We start from the raw sequence: 22,673 nt of genomic DNA, 5'->3' as shown, positions 1-22,673 counted from the left end.
CCTCTCCAGGCCTAGGTAGCTCTTTCCAAAGGAGAAGGATTCTTTCCATTGACAAGGAAAGCTCCGAATTCCCAACTCCCTGGTCCCTACAGAAGGGCGGTAGGAGTTGACATGTTGATGTGGCGCGGGGAGAGCAAGAGTCCAGGGTTCTTCTTGGCCTCCACTTGCCCTTTCACTCCCTCCAGCAGTTTTCTTCAAGGTTTCAGACACACATGTTGGCCTCCCCTTCCTGCTCCCTGCTCCCCACAACCTGCTCCTCATTATTTGCCACCATAGTGGAATCTCTGCCACCATCATCATGATCTGAGTTCTAGCAGGAGACAGAAAAAGACAGCATGCCATCTGTCAGGACACAGGGGCACAGGGGATGACTACCAATGTGGGCAAGTTGATCTGGAACACAAGAATTTTCATTCTATTCTGTCCATTCTTTTTTTTTTTTTTTTTGGAATGGTTTATTTTTTTTTATGCTTACAAGAACTGGGGTACAAGCCAGCAGTGTGGGGTGTGAAAGGATTCATCAGAGAGAGAGTGGGGACTAGAACACACTGCTGAGGGAAGCAGCCCGCCAGTCAGGGTTGGTGTGCTCCGCCCTGTGTGTCAGCTCCCTCCAGGTGGATCCAAGGCATGTAGTGGATAACTTCAGAGCTGCCTCTTAACCCCTTCCCCACCAGGGAAGCCCTATTTTGTCCTAGTCTTTTTTGTGGTTTGTTTTTTGGTAAAGGCGATGAACCAGGCAGAGGGAGGCTCTCTCAGCTATTTCAAATGTTGTTTTATGAAAAGTCATGGCTCCATTCATCATTTGGTCTTTTTCATTCCATAGGTATGAACAGCTTTCAGAACTCTTGTATTAGAAAGCTGGAAGGGTCTGGAATGTGAATGCTTGTCTTAATTTCCCTTTTTATTTTTCTAAATCAAAGCATATAAAGCTGTGGGGTAAAAAGACTACATTGATAATTTAAAAACAAATTCAAAAGGCAAAATGTGCTTCTTTGGATTTACAAGTGAGCAGGAGCCTAGGTTCAGGGCAGAAACCCAAACCCACTCACTACCATCAATGAGATGACCTTGACATTCACTCAGGTGAAGCTGCTCTGCCCACGACTGCCTGACTGGCAAGAGGGCCATCGATTCACCCTTAAAAGTAGTTTGTTATGACCGCAATGGAATGATTCACTTCGCAAATAATTTTCCCAGCTCCTTTTCACCTGCCCAAGATCGGGCATGGAAGTTCACTGGTGAGCTTTTCATTAGCTTGGGTCAAGAGACCTGTGTAAATTCTAGGAAATTTCCACCATAGAATAAAATAAAATGACCTATGGTCAACAATGATTTTTCATCCAAAGAGAAACACTTTTATGAGTTAGCTCATAAATTGTGAATTAGACACCTGTGTGCAAGGGCAGCTCATATCCATGTAGAGTTTCAGAATCACAACATTTTACAACGAGAAAAAAATTAAGGCAATTAAAAAAAGATTTTGAATAGGAGAGGGTGCTAGAAGAAATGAATAAATATCCCCCAAATGGTGAAATACCGTGTACTTATTCTTGATTTACATACACATAGGTCAAATAATGTATCAATTTTGAGAATAAAGAAATTTTTCAGCAAATTTCCAAAAGTTCTGCTCTAATGATCTCTTTCGTCAGATGAGGAAGCCTGCAAATCTCAGTATCTAGATATTGGAAAAGGCAAATATGGGATCCTGAATACAGAACATTTGACAAAGGACAATGTTAAGGAGTATTTGGATAATGAGATGACAAGAAAAATCAGATATAGGGGCATCTTTGGATACATAGTGATTCTGATTTAAGAAAGAAAACAAGAAACTGTGAAGGGGGATTGAATATAGTGAACATATTAATGGGCAGGGATTTTCCTTTATAAAACTGCATTGAGAAGCCATGTGAGTCTATTGGATAGTGTGAAGAGTAACAATAGGTCCACAGAGAAATAAACATAATAAGAGAAACTGATTAAAGGGAAAATGGAAAAGCTTTGGATTATTTGACTTAAAGTAAAGGATACTTGTGTGGTCGTGATTTTGTCAGTATTGATTTAACCAAACAACGGGACACAACTGTATTGGTTAGAAGCAGGAAGAGAAATAGAGAGACCTGACAGTTTATATGAACTGCCTAAGCCATCACAGCAAGCCAAGAGATTATGCTGAGCAATGGTAAATAAAATAGCAAGAAAATCATTGCAGTAAAAAGAAGAATTATGCCAGATGAAAGAGATAGCATAATAAAAGGGAAAATAATGGAATCATCAGGATTTGAGTAGAGGAGGATAATTCAGTCATTAGGATTTTTAAATTTTTTTGAATTTTTTACATCATTGTTCATTTTTAAAAAATATTTGCTTTCCCCCACCACCTCAGGTGTAGTCCCCATAGAATTTTCTTCACCAACGTACCCATGCACCATCAGCTCAGTCTCCTGTGATCCTCGCTCCCTCTCTCTGATCCTTCTCCAACCTCTTTCATACAGAATATCTCTGATTTATATTTGTCTGTTTTTGCCTTTTGTGTTTTTTATTGTTATTATTTTTTTACACTGAAGTTTTATTTGGTTCCCCTATATTCCTGCTATAAGCAAAATCATCCAATATTTTTCTTTGACCTTCTGGCTTATTTCATTGAGAATAATTTCTCCTAGCTCCATCCACATTTCTGCGAATGGCATGATTTTATCTTTTTCATTGCTCAATAGTTATTCCATTGTGTATGTAGGCCACATCTTCTTGATGCAGACACCAGTTTGGGGGCATTTGGGTTGTTTCCAGGTTTTACCTATTGTAAATAGCGCTGCAATGAACATAGGGTTCGTTAGGATTTTTTACTTTTAGAATTTGGTCTTGTTTTAGTTTAAAAATTTAAACTTAAACTTAATTTTACTTTCTCCTTCATAGCTGACTTAAATAAGAGCAGACCTTCCATTACAGCAGACTTAAATAAGAGCAGACATTCCATGCTCTTAAATAAGAGCAGACATTCCATTAAATAAGAGCAGTACCTTCCAGTACTGCTCAGTACTCCCAAGCAGAGGACTGTCAAACTTACTTTCTACTCTGGGACTTAGTTACTGATCCCCTGTGTGGGATATGGAATAAGTGAATACCAGCAGATTCTCCAAAAGTGGCCAAGAAACCATGCAGGAGCCATTGCCTTGACGGGAAGGTTAAAGAATGGAGGCAAAGCATTTCCAAGTTGTCAGGGACTTGAAAGAGTCCCTGATTTTTAAATATGAGCCAAGGAAATTTGTGAATTTTCAGCCTGGGATTGAGAGATCAGAGTGACTGGTTCCCACTTATTTCCATCAGTGTTTTTGTGCTTATCGCCAGAGGCACGGAGAAAGATTGAACACTTGATGATGAGTATTTTCTGAAATATGTTTTCTAGTTTATATCCTATAGCAGAGGTCAGGAAACGAGCTTGTCAGCCAGATCCCATATGGTTCCTAATTGTGTGTGGATGGTCATTTACATTTCCACAAGGTGGAATAAGAAATCACAAGAAGAATCTTTTTGTGACATATGAAGATTATAAGAAATTGAACCTTCAGAGTGCACATGGCCATGTTCAATCCTGGCTGCTTTGGCACGCAACAGCATGAGGAAGCAGTTGCCAAGTTGTCTACAGTCATGCTTCCCTTAAAACTCTATGTGACCCATTACAAAAAAAGGTTGTCATCCACCCTCTGTATTACAAGACAGCCTATTTCATTAGGATATGTAACTTTTGAAAAGAATATGTCTATTCATTTTCCATGAGAGGAATTTTGATCAACAATTTTGATAAACAATGAAATCACAGGATCCGTTTTGGAAATTAGTGGCCACAAGTCTTTTTTTAAATAGTTTTATTTTCTTACATCACTATTAAATTTGGACTGTATTTAATTTCTCCCTTCAAGTGTAGTTTCCACCACCACAGCACCCATGATCCATCACCACAGTCCCTTGTGCTCTTCCCGCCTCTGTTTTGACTCCTCTTGCTCCTTCCCTGCTGTTTGTCTCAAGTTATATGGTCAGCTTGTAAACTCTGTCTTTTTTCTGACCCTTTATTCAGTTTCTCTATTTTCCATATATAAGTGGAATCATCCAATATTTATCTTTTTTCTTCTGACTTACCTAGCTTAGCATCATCCCTTCCAGCTTCATCTTAGTCTAAGCTCTGCTGTTATTGGAGAAGTCTAATGAGTAAGTACAGAAAAACTCACCCACAACAAGATATCAAGGTAGATTTTGGCAAGATATAAGCTTCATTATTTCTGAATCAAATCATTGACCCAGGACCTGGGGATTTGTATGTCCGAGCAAGTTTCGGGGGTCTTATGGACAATAGGAAAGTTTTCTAGGACGTGAAGAGGAGCCACTTGCACAGAATGTTATCGGTGTGGATATCCTACGCCATTGTTCATTATTCAATACGTTGATATTCATTTCTTCCAAATGTAGAAAGTGACTTTTCAGATGGATCTAAAAAATGCCACTGAAATTTAATTGAAGAAAAATCTCCTGAAATAGCAAAAGAGGAGGGGACTCCCTGGTGATGCAAGGGGTTAAGATGCAACCTATAAAGCTCACCACAGCCACTACAGCACAAGATCGATCCCCAGCCAGGGAGGTGACTCACATGGCACAGCAGACCTCTCCTGACTTGCCCGCTGCTCCCGTTAGTGGTATGTTTCGCTCTATCTGCCTGTTCTGTCCTCAACTCTGTCTCTGGTGAATTCTCTCACCCCCCAAAACTCTGGCCTGTGCCCCAGTTATTGTATGTAGAAATAAATACACCTTTAAAAAAAAGGAAAAAAGAAAAAGAGGAAACAAACCGTGATGTGGGTTTTTGAAACTGAACTCCCGGTTGCTTTCACCAGCCCTTTAAAAGATCACAAGGGCGTCAGATGATCCCAACTGAGGCAATATGATGACCAAGTTCTCTTCCAGAGGGCAAGGAGAGGATGAAATAACATATTCAGAATAGAGATAAAATATACCAGTCACAAATATCATCACCTGCAGGATTCTCCTAACAGAGACGAGAGAGTAATAATGTTCTTCCCAGACAAACAAAAGCTGAAGAAGTGGTTCGCTAACACTTGATCTTCCCTGAAAGAAATGTTTAAAAGAGATCCCCTGTATAATTCAAAGAGAAGAAAATTCATTAAAAAAAAAAATGCTGAGCAGGGAAATAGGACTAGAAAACTAAAGTCAAAGAGGCAGTAGAAAATCCTCTATTCTCATTTATCAATAATTACCCTAAAAAACAGAAATCAACTGAGCTCACCAATCCAAGAGCAGAGAGAGGCCAGCCTCGGTTCAGACAACAAAACCCAAGTTTATGCAGTCCCCAGGAGACCCATCTGAGCCCCAAAGATGAGCACAGGCTCATGGCTCAAGGTTGAATGTTACAAAGGGCATGGGCGTCTACGTTTCCTTATGTTCAGTGATTGTGCAGGTCCTGGGAAAAATCCCTTATATTATCACAAGCTTCCAGTAGAGTCACATTGCATTCTTTTTCTCCCCAAAATTTTGGAGCTACTTTTAAGTCTAGCCAGATCCCCTTCTTCTAGACATGAGTGACAACTAAAGCGATGATGCAGCTGGATAACTCCTTAGTCTGTGGAAAGTAGATGTAGACAAAATAGAAATGAACATACGAAAGGATGGTTGCTTAGTGATTGTTGCTGGAAGCCTGAAAAAACACTCTCTGTAAGCTGCCTCCTCTGATGATTGTTGGATGTTTCACAACTAAATTGTCCCTCATTGAAATAAAGGTAGAAATAATGGAGTATGTTTTTCCTGAAATAAATCTGCAGCTAGCATCACTTTCAGCAATACAGCACACAGATCTCTGCACTTGGCCTCTACACCACATTCAGTAATTACAAATAGTGAGACCACACATCTTAGAAAACAAAGGAAAAAATAAAACTTCATAATGTAAATACATGGTGTTTGAATGGCAGACAAATGAGCACGCATGCATACATAAAATGGTCTGGTCACACAGCCAACAATGTGCAACATGATATTATAATGGAAACATAAAGGGACATTTACTAGGTACTGCTATAATTAAAGAAGTTTTAGTGGCACAGATGATGAATAGGGTCTGATATCTCTTATGTGGTGGACTGGGGTTTCTCTTTTTTAAAGATTTATTAATTTATTTATACAAGCACTGGGTACAGTCAGAAGCGCAGGAGGGTGAGAGAATTCACCAGAGAACGGGTGAGCAGAACAGGCAGAACAGGCAGAACGACGAAAGTACACTGCTGAGTGGAGCAGCGGGCATGGCAGGAGAGGTCTGTGTGACATGCGGGACCCTCGACGGGGGCTGGGAATGGAACCGGCGCTGCAGAGGCTGCGGGCAGCTTTGCAGCCCAGCGCTCAACTGCTGCGCCACCAGGAGAGGCCCCAGCTTTCTCTTAAGACAAATCATGAGGTAAGAGAAAATGGAACTCAAGGAAAGAAATACAGTAATCTTGTAAAAATTGACATTAAAATTTCCAAATAGAAGAAGACAAAGATCTCATGAAGTTCATTGATAAAACTGGAAGCAGACATTTTTTGGAGAGAGTTTTTGCAAATATCCCAAAGCAGACAAAAATGTGTTTTATCTTTCCAGGGCAAAAGAAGTTAATAGGAACATAAAAATTAATATATTTTTTTCAGATTTTTTTCTCTACTGATTTGATATTGCTCTCTTGAGTATATAAAGGAGTTTGTTAATGGATATCTAACAGCATATCATGTTATAGTTCTTTGAGTTTCAAACATTTTTACATGCATCTGTATATCCATTATTTTTCTATCACTACCCACAGCTTTATTGTAGATTGTCCCTATAATCACTTGAAAAGCCCAGGTCTACTTTAAAATTTTTAATTTTAATTAGAAGGTATCTGACATAAGCATTGTGATACATGATTTTTCATGTTCTCATTCCTCTAAATCACATGAAAGATTTTCTTAATCTTTTTATTTATTTATTTATTTTTTTAAATAGAGGCATGTATTTATTTATTTATTTATTTATTTTGTTTGTTTGTTTGTTTATACATGCACTGGGTACATGCAGAGCCTGGCCCAGGACCCTAGAATTAAGGGGAGAAGGTGACAGAAAGAACAGATGGCCCACTGCTTGTGCAGGGTGCCAGGATGAAAGGCAGTGGACATGTCACCCCCATCACATCCTTTCACTCCCCACCACAGCGAATCCTGTAGTGAAATGAATGCCTTTGGTTATGATGGGAGGGGCCTGTGTCCTGGCAGGGAAGCCCCAGAGCTCTGCTTGTGGAGGTCTTGTTGTTGGAATTGAGACTCTTGCATCTCCAAGTATCTGCTGTGCTGTGTCCAGTCAGAAGCGCGGGAGGGTGAGAGAATTCACCAGAGCCAGAGCGGGGAGCAGAGCAGGCAGAAGGACCGAAGTACACTGCTGAGGGGAGCAGCGGGCGCCAGGAGAGGTCTGCGCGCCATGTGGAACCCTCCTCCGGTGGCCGGGGAGCAGCCGGGGATCAAACCAGCGCCGCAGAGGCCGTGGGCAGCTTCGCAACCCAGCGCTCAACCGCTGCGCCACCGAGGAGGCCCGATTTTCTTAATCTTGACTTTCAACATCCTTTAGTTTTTGCTGTGTGCTATGTATTCAACTCATGTGTACGCTCTCCTCAAATGTATCTTTTTTCTCTTAAAAGTTTATCATATACAATATATATGTGTTTGTTTGGCATCTTACTTTCATATTTTGTTTTTCCAGAATACGTTCTGTATACTCTTAGGTGTGTCCAATGGTACTAAAAATTATGTTTGCCTGTTTTCTAATGGAAAACTGATCTATAATTATGAGTCATATGTATATATATTCACTACCCATGCCTTGAAAGAAACATTAAAATGGTATTCTTAAAAGAAGCAGGAAAAGGTGTCCCATAGTCTTCTAACTCTTTTCCATCTCCAAACCCATCTAAATCTTGCTTGGTTTCTTTTTTTTTTTTTTCTTTTTCCAGCAAAGTCTTTGGCTTTACTTTTAGCCCATAATGTTAGTTGAATCATTATTTTTTAGTAAAAATTCAGTTTTGAAAGCAAAACATTGTACATTATTTAAATATTGCTCTATTTCTAAATTTATTGTACTTTAAAATTGCTTCACCATTTCCATTTTCATTATCGAGATGTACCAATCTTTAGATAATCTTAAATTTACAGTTAATTTCTGAAATTTTACTCTTTTCCTCTTTCTTTCAGTCTTAAATAATAACTTGCTTTAATATAATCAACCTAAATCTTTCCCTCTTCAGAAATCTGAGAACCTGTCCCTTTCAATTCTGCATCTAATATTTCCAAGAATGTGTGACTTTATGTATTTCTTTACAAGTGAACAGAATTCTCTCAGTGATCTCTGGAAATTTAGAAGATTCTTTCCTAAACTTGAAGTTTAGAAACGTCATCAAATTCATCTATCTATTTCTCTACTCCCTGTTTATCAATCAACCTATGAGCGAGCGATAGATCCATCCATCCATCCACCCATTCATCATCAATCATGTATCTAGTGATTTCTCTTTGCTATTTGTTTTTCTTCTCTTTTACAGTTGCAACAACAATTTTTATGTTGGTTTTCCATTGGTTATGCTCCCTGAAATAAATGAGAAAGAGCAGGCAAGTAACATACAAAGAAAATGACAGTTGTAATACTAAAACATTAATTCCATGCTCATCATGAGTAAACTGCATCATCACAGTTGCCAGAAAGGCCCCCCGAACTCTGGTGGGAGCCCTGTGTCACCTTTGCATTTTGTCTCAGTTATCCTCAGGGCCCCAGGGTCCAAACCAATTCTTTCCTGGTGGGGGAGTCTGGGTGGCAATCAGGAGGTAGGGGTGACTTGAGGATTGGAAAGTTGCAAATGACAGAACCAGGGCCCAGGAGGCCATCCCAAGGCAGGAAGGAACAGAGAACTGCTCCCCCTGGTGGCTCTGGGTGAGTCTGCCTGACCCAGGGATGTGCTTTCTTTGGGCTGTGCTTTTTCCATCTGAAGGTCCAGGCTGATGCCTGTCCCCCTGCTCAGGCTCCAGAATCCAGGAGTTACACAGCATGGCATCCAAAATATGTATCCTTTTCTCCTACAGCGTGTCAAAACGCCACTGCTGAGAGCACTGAAGTTCTTTCCTGAACGGACCTATGTCTGACATATGCCTCACTTACACTACTGATTGCTCTCCCTCAAAATCCATGTTCTCCATTTGAGACTTCTCAAATGCCTGAGCCTCAACCCAAATCCTCCTTAGGCCAAGATAGATCCTTCTTGCTATAACATGGTCTCTACAATAAAGTGAGGCATTTTTACACTTATAATGACGAATGATATTGTCCTTAAAGTTCAAATATGACACAGTTCTTGTGAGACTGGATGTCCTGGTTTTTATTATGTCTAAAGACATAAAAGATGGCCTCTTTCTTATGTCTTTAGAATAGCTCCTTGCATATTTAGTAAAACTCTGTCATGATGCCTCTGGCTTAGAAGAGTATTAGAGAAGATGGTGCTCACTCATCTCTCTCTCTCTCACACACACACACACACACACACACACACATACTTTGTGCAAGACAACAGGTCTAGCACAGCCTGGCCCAGGACCCTAGAATTAAGGGGAGAAGGTGACAGAAAGAACAGATGGCCCACTGCTTGTGCAGGGTGCCAGGATGAAAGGCAGTGGACATGTCACCCCCATCACATCCTTTCACACCCCACCACAGCGAATCCTGTAGTGAATGAATGCCTTTGGTTATGATGGGAGGGGCCTGTGTCCTGGCAGGGAAGCCCCAGAGCTCTGCTTGTGGAGGTCTTGTTGTTGGAATTGAGACTCTTGCATCTCCAAGTATCTGCTGTGCTGTGTCCAGACAGCCTCACCCATCACAGTTCGTGAACATTTATCCCTGCGGTGTGATGGTCCATCATCCTTTTCTGCAAAATAAGCTTGGGCAACGACTCCAAGATGGGAGGAGTTGAAGTAGGAGGCAGGGAGTAGTCAGTGCTGAGTGCCCATGTGGCTCAGTGCAGGGCGGGCACTGCTATCCCAAGTATGCAAGAGTCAATGATGCATTTTCTGAGCCTACCTATCCAGGTCCCCTGAGCTCTCAGCACCAGTCCACAGCACCCCCTATTAGGCTCAGAATATAGCACATCTTCTAATGCTTTTCACACTCCCAGCTCTCCTGGTGGGTGCTGATGTTCTCACGTCATTGACTGTCACTAGTTGAGGCAGTAGAAAGAGTAGGTCGCTTCAGGGGACTCCCCAGTTGCACAGCGGTTGAGCGCTGGGCTGAAAAGCTGCCTGCACCCTCTGTAGCACTGGGGTTCGATCCCAGGCCCCTGGGTGAGGGTCCCACATGGCGCGCAGACCTCTCCTGCCGCCCACTGCTACCCTCAGCAGTGTACTTCGTCAGTCAGCCTGCTCTGCTCCCCGCTCTGGCTCTGGTGAATTCTCTCACCCTCCCGCACTTCTGACTGTACCCAGTGCTTGTATAAATAAATAAATCTTAAAAAAAAAAAAAAAAGAGTAGGTCGCTTCCAAGGTGTGCGCATCTGAGACATTGTTTTTTCAGGTCACTGAGGACCAATAGGTAGCAAAATGTAACATTTATGTCACCCAATAGTTTAAGATGACCTGGCCACTGGGTTTGCTGCTACATTGTCCCTGGTTCATAACCAAAACATCACGAACTAGAGCCAAGGTCCAGGCTTACGATCCCCAGAGCACGTGTTGGTAACAGTGGTAATCATTCTATCTGGTGAGCTCTAGGTTTAGAGAAGTGATATATATCCAATATCATCCCTAATGAGGGAAAGGAATTAGGAATAAGGGGTGAAGTGATATAGTGAGTGTCAGGTCTGAGAGACCTGTCCCAGTGGGGAGGGGTCTCCTGGTGACCAGAGAGCAGGAGCAGCTCAGGAGAGCAGTCTGCAGGGCAAGAGAGAAGCCCAGCGTCCTTACACGGTCAGGGTTATGGGGGGAGAAGAAGGCCTGGACCCGGAGTGAGGACATGCAGGTGCTGGGAGAGGACACCTGGGTCTCCCAGGTCCCAGAGGTGGGACGTCTGTTTTCTTTGCCAACCATCAATGGGATTTTGTATCTGGTAGCAACTGCATGCGTCTGCACTGGGAGAACAGTAAGAAAAGAAACATTGTCACTTCCCTTGTGAAGACAGAGCAAGGGAAGGGGGTGGACCTGACGGAGCTCACAGCTACCGTGCCAGCAGGGCCCAAACTGAGCCGTTGGGTCTGCAACAAGGACATGGCCTTCATAACAGAGGTGGTGTGGACACCAGGGGCCAGAGGATGAGTTTGAATCTAGGGGTCAGTAACATCTGTCTTGGGTCACTCAGCAGGGAGTATGCCTTTGAGGCTTAGGTAACATTGCCATGGGGACCCCCAATGTTTCTTCTGCTCCCTGGGCAGGAGAATGTCACCTGGATTCTGGACTCATGAAAGGCTTCACCAGAGGAGGCTCACAGACCATTATTGGGGAGCTCCTGCTCTTGATGCTCACAGCCCACCCCACACGCTGCGCTGTTGGACAGGAGAGGGGCACACCACTCACGGGAGTCCCCAGGGGTCCGGTGTGGTGTCAGCTCTAAGAGCGTCTCTATTTCACCCCTTCCTTGGTGTAGACTCGGCTGGTTCACATTGTGGAGAATCGCTCTTACCCTTTCATGTCCCACAACGGGGTTTGCTGTCCTCACGTCCTGAGTCATCAACTCCCTATGCCTGACCCCCATCCCGACTCCACAACTGAAGGCTGAGGTGCCCATGAGAGCGCAGGGCAGCTCTGTCTGAAATTCCTGCTGGGCCTGATCCTCACACGGCATCTCACCTCTTCGTGCCTGTTTCTTGGGACACAATCTCGTGGGCCCTTCCTTCCCCCACTTCCTGGGAGGGAAGTGTCTCTGGGGAGCAGAGTCCCCGCTGTGAGGACTGTGCACCTGCGGGGGGTGGGTCTCTGGACACTGAGAATGAGAGTGGGGAAGTCTCCTCTTCCTTACCTGGGTAAGAGAAAAAGGGCAGCTTCACGATTAATCACATTAATAACTTGGCAGCCTTCCAGAGTCATTCGTTAGTTTATTCTTAATGTTAGTTATTTTTCCTGAGGTTTTAGAAACACTGAATGTTTAATTGTAGCAGATCCATTATGAACTCAGAGGTATTTCAACGTATAGTGTGCATATGCACAATTATTTAAAAATGGCCACATAACAATACTGTGAGCAGGCTGAGGTTCCTGTCCCATGTCCCCTTCTGTGTGTGTCACTGTGAGAATCACCGCCATGGGAGACCACGCAGCAGTAGTCGGCCTCGTCCTCAGGCTGCGGCCCCGAGACGAGCAGGAGCCCTGCGTTGGCCGAGGTGTCCTTGGCTCCAGAGAAGTGGCTGGGGACCCCGGGGCCCTGGCCCTTATCTGAGTCTGTGTGGTAGTTCAGGAGATAGCAGGGAGGGCTCCCTGGATTCTGCTGGAACCAGAATATCTTTTTGCTCTGGACACTGACGTCATTGCTCAGGGTGCAGGTGAGTCTGGCTGTTGCTCCAGGAGACGCAGAGAGGGAGGGCTGCCGAGTCAGCACAGGCTGGGAGAGGGAACCTGCAAGTACAGACACTCATGGGTGAAGGGACAAGGACCAGATACAATTTTATGAATTACTGTGTGAGACAGACTGAAAAAAGCTTGCAGTGACACCTGGTCCTTGAGGCCTGTCCCCACCTGTGCAGTGAGAGAGGATCACGAGGAGGAGAGGCGTCCAGGCCATGGTGCTCACAGCCCCTGAGCCCCACATGGGGCTGGGCTCCCCAGGCCTCCTTTTCTTCCCCACCCTCTGCCACAGGAGGGGCTGTGCATGCAAATGGGCTTCCATCCAGGGACTTCTCAGCCCTCCCTGAGCCTTAGTGCTGCAGCTCAGCTCACACCCCACACTGAGAAAGACGAGGGTTTGCTTCACCCCTTGGGAGAGCCCTGGGAGGAAGCACCTGTTGACACCACACACAGGGCCCTGCTCAGAGGGCTGTGCCGGACCAGGGAGGACACAACAGTTCAATCTCCATCAGGTAGCCAAGCACTCAGCCCCCAGGCCCTGGCTCCTCTGAGTGAATTGCCCAGGGGCCATCCCACAGTGCCCCCTGCTGGTCATGGGGCACACATTCACCAGGGCCCAAAGTCCTGAGACCCCCAGCTCATGTGGTCACTGTCTCTATTCCCACATTCACAGCCTGATTACCAGAGATTGCTATGCTGACATGCTGTGCTAGACTCCTGTAAAGTTTTCATTTCCAGAAGGACTCCTGGTCCATGCAGGTGCCTAACAGCATGTGTGCGTGTAGTCATATGTATGTATAAATAGTCAAGCACATTTAATGTTATAACCCTTTCTCCTATAGTACATTCTAGAAAAGTCGCATCATCCACAAGTGTGTAAAAGCAGCATAGATGACGACGGACAGTTGAGTTGGTTGGACTATGTCCTATGGAGGGAAAGGACTTTTCCATTCTACATGGAACGTCAATGTCACATTTGAACATGAAAATTCAGCGAACGGTTCAAAAATCATGGAATGCTTTTAGACTTTTGATAATGATTAGATTGATTTATAAAAAAACTAATGGTTTGCTAGGCATACCGCTTACTCAGCACTTACAAGTAATGATGTAACACATTTCTTCATTCATGAACATAATAGATGGCTGGGTACAAGGAGCAATCAGATCCACCTGACTCAGGCACATTGGCATTGTCCAGGTGTGTCCAGAAGTGAGATTGATACGAAGCCTACAGAATTCTTACTTGATCTTTTTTTTGAACACATCGTTAATTGTATTTACTTTTCTGAACAAGCGGCTGCATCCCTGGTCCCTGGCTCTCCTCTCTGCATTCAGCTGCCCCATGTAGATCTTCCCATTGCTGGGATATACATTAACAAACATTCTTTTCCTCCCTCACACACACTCGCTTTTTATCTTTATTTTTTTTATTTTTTTAATAAAGATTATTTACACATACAAGGGCTGGGATACAGGCCAGAGATGCCGGGGGCAGTGAAAGGATTCACCAGAGACAGCATGGGGAGCAGAACAGGCAGACTGACTGAAACACACTGCTGAGGAGAGCAGCAGGTGAGACAGGAGAGGTCTGCCTCACCATGTGGGTTTCTCCCTGGCCGGCGGGGGATGGAACTCATGCTGCAGGGGCTGCAGATCGCTTCATAGTGTGGTGCTTAACTCCCTTGTGCCACCAGGGACACCCGAGACTTTTTATCTTTAAATAGGAACTCCAGACTCCGGCTTTGTGTGTTCGGAAGATGTGCCTCATGTTATAAACAAACTGTGCAGCCACCAGGGAGGGAGGGAGGAAGGGAGGAAGAAAAAAGGCAGTCCCACTGTTTATTTAGTCCCACTGTTTATTTACACTGGCAGTAGTTTTCAAAGCACAGACCTGGAGAACAGCAGCTCTGCCACCAGGAACAGGGGCTTATGGTCCACAGTTCTTCATTATTTGTTTCTTTCAGATAGTCTTATCTATCACCTGAAACTTGATAAGCCTTTTTCATGATACATGCAGATCAAGGTCACATAAAAATCTTCCCAAGCTGGATTGTTGCTGAGTCTGAGCATCTCTAATTAAATGCACTCTTTGGAAGAGCACCACTGGCCCTCTTCAGGCCAGCAGGAGGAGGGCAGTGCCCCCAGGGACGCACTAGCTGAAATATCTGGACCCAGAGAGTAGGGCAGGACAACAGGCAGGCTCCAATCTGGACTCTTCCAATAGTTGCTGGAGAGGAATTCTTTTGTTTTGGCTTTGAAATATGAAAAGAAAACAGGATCCTGTCCCTTGTGGTCTAAAAGAACACTGCAGAACGAAGGCGGCAAGTGTCACCTGGACTGAGTGAAGGAGTGAATTTGCTGTGCTGCTGCTGGTCTGACCACTGGCTCCAGTTGTTGGATGGAAGCTTTACCGAGTTGCTGGAGGCTTGGAAACTTCTGAAGCAGTAGGGGAGCTTTAGTTTTTCCAATCCCTGAGATCTGTTGCACGGTTCTAAGAAGGTGGGGCTCAGAAATCTGAGCCTGTTTCTTCATGAGAAAAGGGTTTTTACTGGGATCTTTGGTTTGCTCTTGAACTAACTTCATAATGAGGCAGGATGCCTCCCTCTGGCTGGCCACTGGAAGCAAGACCATCCCTAGGTCCAACACAGTAAACTTCTGTATGGCTGGGAAGTACTGTTCACTCATTTGAGTTTTTTCAACTGCTACAATCCCTTGAAGAGTATTAGAATTTCTAGCCCGAACAAGCCACTTTCTGTAGCCATTCCCTGCCACCAAATCAGCGTCGGTGATACAAAGAATACAGGATCTGCAGGATAGGTAAAAATCTACCAGTGGCAAGCCATCCTCAAACACGAGTTTGTCTTTCCCTTGCATCTCCTGTACCTGCTGGCACCCGTGCCATTTCTCATTAGCCACATGTGACCAAAGGGCAGGTGCATGGTGCCTGCACCATTAGGAGGACTCCTTTCCATTGGTGGCCTCAATCGAAGGAGGGAACCACAAGAAAGTGTTGGAGCAGACTGACCTGCACATGGTCCCACATTCCACTCCCAGCTGGGAGTGGTAGGAGCCCATCTGCAGTGTTGTTCTTTAAAGGACTGAATCATCTGCCAATGTCTAAGACGCAGGAGATTGGAGTGCTGGTTGCCAAGTCCCTCATTTATGCCTCCTGCCTGGTCCCTGTCACTCTGGCTCAGCCCTCAGTCCACCTGGAGCCCATCACTATTTGTTTGTTTGTTTGTTTGTTTGTTTTTTTACAGAGTTCTTACTTGACAAGTTACAGGTCAAGTGAACAAAGTGTCACTTGAATCATAAACATAAATTATCATGGCCCCTAAATCCATTCCAAGAAGTGAGTCAGTTTATGATACCACGGTTCTTTGAATGAAGACAGCCAGGTCAACTTGATTAAAACCCCTGATAACTGCCAAAAATTATCCTATGATCTGTCTTCCTGTCATCCCCAAAAGGACCTTTAATCCTTGATTAGGTGAATGCGCAATGTGGAAATGGAAATAACCAGAAACCTTGGGAACACAGGACATTAATTCTGAGTTAACATTGACTCCAGGGAACCACAATGTAACTGTTGTCTCCCAGAGCACACATTTATGGAGACTGGGTGCTAACTGTGTGGTTTTAGTGCATAAATGTCCCAGAGGGTCCCCAAACCCACCCTATATTTTTCTTCCAAGTTCCATACATCATGATCAGGATACGTTATAACTCAAAGCTGATAGATTCTCAACAAAGGTTACTGGCTGATACTGATTGACCTCTGGAGAGAAGACTATTATGGCAAATTGGAAGTTTCTAGACTGGTGCCTACCTAGACATAAGCAATATCACATTTTTAGAGGAAATGCAAGCTTTAGTATCACCATGAAGAACTCGAAAAATGCCGAGTTGGTGATTCCAACCACATGCTTGATGTCGTGTTGCACAGAAGATATTCTTGGACAGTGACAATGGATTATCATATGGTTGACGAGGTGGTGACTCCCACTGCAGCTGCTGTTGCAGATGTGGTTACAATTCTTGGACAAATGAACACATCCTCTGCTAACTGGTGTGCAGCTATGGATTGATCACATGCATTTTTCTTGCTAGTTCTTCACAATGTGCAGGTATGATCATAATGCACATGGCTACCTCACTGCGGTTTCTCTCTGAGACACCTGTAGCACATTTTTAAAGAAAATCCCTCCCAGTGAGCTGAACTTTGAGAAGACGACCTGGCTCGTTACTTTATTCAAAAAAAAAAAAAAAAAGCACAAATAAATAAGAGGCCAGATGTGAAAGCACACAGGTTTGTGGGATGAAGCCAATGGTTTACCTGGGTGACCTAGTCTTGGAAGGAACATGACTGAAAAATCATGTTTGGAAAAACACTACACAGAATTATAATCTTGAATGCATAAATAAATGATTCTTAAATAAATACTTTGCCAATGACTAAGATAACTTGTTAAAAAGAAAATAAAGCAGAGCCCTTCATCAGTATTCAAATGAAACGTTATTTATGTGCCACTACATTCCAAAATAAAAGACGGCAAATGTAATTTGTCCATTGCACATTGAATCAATGGTTATTGTGGCTAAGGATCAGAGCTTCCGATTTTCTCATTTCTCATTTATTCAGCAAGCATGTGCTAAGGTACTGTGACAACCACTGGAATGACAATACAGAGATGGCATGGTCCGCTCCTCAATGATCATGTATGCAGCATGACAGGTATGAACAGGGTGCTACTGGAACACAGAAGGAACTTCACGGTTTTGTGTCACTATTTTCCAGCTTTTTGGTGGAGGTGATATATGAACTGATACCTGAAGGGCAAGGCAAGGATATGCCAGACAGAGAAGAGATGCGGAGCCAAAGAGCTGTAGAGAAGGTAATGCACTGTGGCTTTATACAGTCTCAGTCGGTCAGATGCTAAAGTAAAGGGGCAGCAAAGGAAGTAGTGGGAGATAAGGATATGTAAGTTGGCAGGACCCAAATTTATTTGGCTGCTTTTATTCCATGCTGAGGATACTGGAACTTCCCCTGGGGGCAAAAGATAAACCCATGACAAACTAAATGAGTGTAGATTTAAATGTCACCTATCAAGTGACAGCTATTGCTGGACCGAGGACTAGTCGATGAGTATAGGTTTTTGTTTTGTTTTGGACCTTATTACTAGAAACACAAGAAGCTGATGAAGCCCATCTTTTCTGAGAAAAGTTTCTGTGTGCAGGTTGCTATTTCCACAAGGATGAAAGAAGTGAAGGAAGGGTAGAGCCAGAAATAAATAGAGCTAAAGCAATCCTGAGGAAAGAAGAAACATGGAGGCAAGTTACCTGATTTTAAACACTATGATTTAGTAATTAACACAATAGTGTATAGGAATAAAAGCAGACACAAAGCTTTGGAACGGAATCAGAGGCATGGCAATCCAGCTACACATATATCAATTCCCAATTTATGACAAAAACGCCACAACCATGCAATGGAGAAAAGGACATCTCTTTAACAAGTGGGGCAGGAAAATCAGACAGACATGTGGGGAAGAAAGACCTTAGACCCACTCTCTAACTCATAGTACAATGATAAGTTCATAAAGGATGAACAATAAAATACATAGAGGTGAGCATTGTTGATAGGTTTCAAGGCATCACTGACATAGATGTCTTTGGAGTCTATACTCTTAAGGCAAGGGAAACAAAAGCCAAATAAACAGATGAGATGACATCAAAATAAAAACCTTTCACACAGCAAAAGAACATATTAGCAGAGGAAAAAGACATCTCACAGAATGGATAAAATATCCACACAGCATGCAACTGACAAGGGATTGATATTCAGGTATACAAAGAACTCATCCAAAGTAACTCTTAGACAACTTTTTTGAGGCATTTGAAGTCATTATGAAGACATGTCTTTCTGTATCTTGATAGAGTAGTGATTTTTGATCCTTCTTACTGAGACTAGCATAATTGGCCAAACCAGTGGACCACGGACTTGGAACCACAACATTAAACCTAAACTGCTTTTTCACTTATCTAAAAATATTAAAAACAATCAACTTTTTCCCCAAAAACAGGCAAAGAAATTTCCTCAAAAATCTTCTCTAACATTGCTTCTGTATGTATACTCTACCTTATAAAATGATACATTATCTGATTTTTTAAAATTTTCATGAGAAAAAGAATATTTAACAATTTAAAGCCATATTTGACTTTCATTTTCTTTCTCTATCAAATAATCCAATTTCACAACTTTGAAGTTTCCACACCCATTTAGCAGCAAAGCTGAGTAAGAATTCTTAGCTTTACTGTTCCATGATTTATTATGACAAGAACCCAAATGCAAAAAATCATGTGAGATCTTTTAAAATGAGCTGTTGCTGCTTTTATGTTCATTAAGAAGAACATGAAAACACCATCAAAACCATAAGTTAATGTGCATTGATTGAAGTAGAAATTTTAATAAAAATGATAGCCAATAAAGCTAGCTGGTATTAAAAGATTCCTTTACATTGTTCTTGTAGTGGTCATTCAGTGATTGCAAGTTATAGAAACATAAGTTAACTCGTTTTTAAAAATTCAAATATTGGCCTCCCCGGTGGCGCAGTGGGTTGAACACAGGGCTGTGAAGCTGTCCAGCCTCTGCAGCGTGGGTTAGATTCCCGGCCAGCCAGAGAGATTTCCACATGGAGCAGCAGACCTCTCCTGTCCTGCCCAGTGCTCCCCTCAGCAGTGCTTTCAGTCAGTCTGCCTGCTCTGCTCCCCACTGTCTCTGGTGAATCCTCTCAGCCTCCTGCACCTCTGGCCTATATCCCAGCTATTATATAAGTAAATAAATCTTTAAAATAAAATAAAAATTCAAATAGTTGTTTGATTTGACTATTTGGGAAGTGGTCCATATTTTATAAAAAGAGATTAAAAATGTTAAAAGATAAAATTGTGCTTAAGGATGTATTCTTATGTAAGATAGTGACAACAGAAATTAATTTTTAATAATTAATTTATGCTTAATTCATAAAAAGGAGTTACTATAAATGATAACATCTGTTTAGATGTCAGTCATAAACTTATTGCATGGTGGAAAAATGAGACAGGTAATGTACAGAGAAACTTTAAAATTCTTATGAACCACAGTCCAACTGAAATCAATCATAAAGTAAGCCAAAGTATCTCAAAGTATACTTCCAGTTATCAAGCATTAATATTTAATTTCTAAGATCTAATTAAACACAGATTTTCAAGAAATTTTAAATGTGTTGATTTAGTTACATCTAATTCAATAATGTCGGTGATTTTGAAAATGAGAGCACCAGGGACTTGTAATTTTAAATTTTATGTCTACTTTATTAGCACAAGTAACTGACATTTACTTAGTGTGTATAAATAAGTCAGTTGAACAACTAAGAATTTTGTCTAAGTACAAATGAATATTGCATCAGAAATTTGAAACCCAAGGTAATATAAAATTTGTCAAAAGGTAATATAACTAACCTTGTCATAGTTATGTGTCTGTGCTTTCATTTTAAGGCCATGGGTTGAAGGTAGGAAAAGTTGTTGAATTTCCTCTTGTTGTAAGATAACTATCAAGCATGAAACGATTATTAAGACTATTAATAGAATGTGTAGCAGAAGATAGCAGTAGGTCTAGCCTTGGAGGAGGCGCGTTGAATACATATTCCTGATGTGTTTCCTTCACAAGAGGTTCAGTATTGACTTCTGTTAGCTTCTTGATGGCCCCGTGAAGACTGAAAAATCCAAATCCTTATATTTTATTTTTGCCTAAATAATTTGCACTTTAAAAACAAATGTTGCCATAACATGAATTTCCCATAAAACAATGTTTTAACACTCAAAACGTGTTGGTGCATACCTACTATTTACAATTAGGGGTTTAAAAGTGTGGTAAAAAAGCCCATGTTTCCGGGAGGGTTCCTAATAAGTAATTCAAAGCAGGGAGGGTGGGCAGTGTTGGAGGCGGCTTCAGGGATAATGCCAAGCATTTCCTTTCACTATCCGTACACATTTCACTCAGTACCTCTGACAGTTAAACCTTTGGCACTGAAGATTAACTTAGAACAACAACTTCTAGGGGAGAACAGGAGAGCTGCCTGGTGGCTGACTAAAGAGAACTAAACAGCTCCAAGGAAAACAAAGCCCCTAATATTGTTACAAAGGCACTGGTGTTGAGATCTACCCATTTGGGCTTCCACACACCTCCTCAAGCAGAAGCAGAACCCAATATTTATTTGTAGTCAGTCTGTAAATGATACTACCCTTCACCTCCTGCAGCTTTCCTCATTTCACTTGTATGCCTTTCTGGAGAGCAGAAAATCTAAAACTCTGAAGGATAATTTGTCTCAGGGTGCCCTCTAGCAATAGTGTCAAAGATCACATTAAGAAAATTAATTCACCAGTAACCAAACTGTGCTAAGTGTAGTGACACTTGAAGACCACTTGAATTAAAATGGCAATCTTCAAAAAAAATAAACTCATTAATATTTCTACTGGGAGAATTATGACAAGCAATTTTATAACAATAACACTATTTAAGTTATAAAGTTTCAAATATCCTTATCTTAAAGTCTATTAGATCAGGTTAACTAGATGAAATTATTTAGGGCTAAAAATTAAGTCATGTAAAATCAACAAAAGAGGAGATTCAAACAGTCCTGCAGCAACATTTTAAAGATAAGTTCACTTATTAACATTATTTTCCAAATAATAACCTCTTAGTAATTACATGAACCTGGATCTATAACAATTATGCTTTAGAGGTAAATAAGTGAACTAAGTTTCTTTCCCATAATTCCTGTTTTTACAACTTACGTGTTTACGGTAATTTGCAATGATTTTCTAGAGTTTGATTCTTCTAGATAGAGTTGCCTGTATTTTCCCAATTTTATTCTCTGTGACTCTAATTCAGTTTTCAGTCTGCAATTTTCAGTTTCCAAATTTGTATTTTTGACTTCCATTTGATTTATTGAAGTAGTCTGAGTATCTCCAAACAGTTCTTGGGGTTCTATTTGTGCCTAAAGAAAATTAAAAAGCATTTTAAATGCTTATAATCTGGTTAATTATACAAGTTTCTTTCTGAGTCAGTGATTCAGAGAGCAATTTCAAACATGAAGGGCCTCCCTGGTGGCATAGGGGTTAAGTTATCAGTTCTATCACTGTGACCTGAGTTTGATCCCTGGCCAGGAAGCTAACCCACACATGGTGCAACAGACCTTTCCTATCTCACCTGCTGTTCCCCTTAGCAGTGTATTTCAGTAAATCTACCTGTTCTGCTCCCAATTCTGTCTCTGGTGAATCTCTTAAAACATCACCCCCGCCAACTGTACCTCTGGCCTACACTCCGGTTCTTCTAATCAAAAATAAATTTTAAAAAATTGAAAATTTTTAAAAAATTTTTCAAATGTGAAAAAGTTAGTTTAAAAATACCAATATCAACTGAATTTATTGTGAATTATAGAAATGAAATTGAATCATGCCCATAGTTGTACTCATGTAATCTGATAATCCAAAGAATAATAGAATCAATTTTAAAAGATGGTAATTGAACGATATAAATTTAGAATAGTCTGACAGCATGGTACTACTTTTAAATCATCATATTTTCTTGCAGCTACCTAAATAAGATATTTCTGTTCCTGATTTTATATCAATATGACTTTATTATGTTAATAATATACAATGCTAACATGTGTACTTTGAAAAATATCATCCATTGACCTTCTTTATCATACAACTTCTTCTTTACTGAATTCAGTTTAAGTAAGAGAAGTTGTTATCCTCTTGCCTAAACTGCTATGTAGCTTAGACAACAGATTCAAACCCCTAACCATTCTTCCCTGATCAATTTGCAAAACTTGACAACCCACTGAAACTCTCAAAGGGAAGTGGAGATGGAGGCGAGACTAATGGTGGCAAATTCCACACTGGGGAACATTTTCCCTCTTATGTATTAGATCTTTACATTAACTTCAATTCTCGGCTTAAATCCTTCTGTCTCAGAATAAAAGTGAAGACATTCCAATGGCCTTCAAGACACTTAGGACTCTGCCTCCACC

The 22,673-nt window shown here is 41.8% G+C and overlaps 1 pseudogene across 1 annotated transcript; it reads right to left on the bottom strand.

Annotated features, from left to right (window-relative positions):
* Positions 1 to 14,925: 14,925 nt before the first annotated feature.
* LOC311188068 (Fanconi anemia core complex-associated protein 24-like) lies at positions 14,926 to 15,569 on the bottom strand (annotated as a pseudogene). Its single transcript has one exon. The product of its transcript is annotated as a Fanconi anemia core complex-associated protein 24-like (transcript).
* Between the last annotated feature and the right edge of the window lie 7,104 nt (positions 15,570 to 22,673).

This window comes from Talpa europaea (genome assembly GCF_964194135.1).
Source record: "Talpa europaea genome assembly, contig: HAP1_SCAFFOLD_155, whole genome shotgun sequence".
NCBI classification, from domain to species: domain Eukaryota; kingdom Metazoa; phylum Chordata; class Mammalia; order Eulipotyphla; family Talpidae; genus Talpa; species Talpa europaea.
The sequence above is the reverse complement of the archived record's forward strand: the minus strand, read 5'-3'. Positions and strand labels throughout refer to the sequence as shown.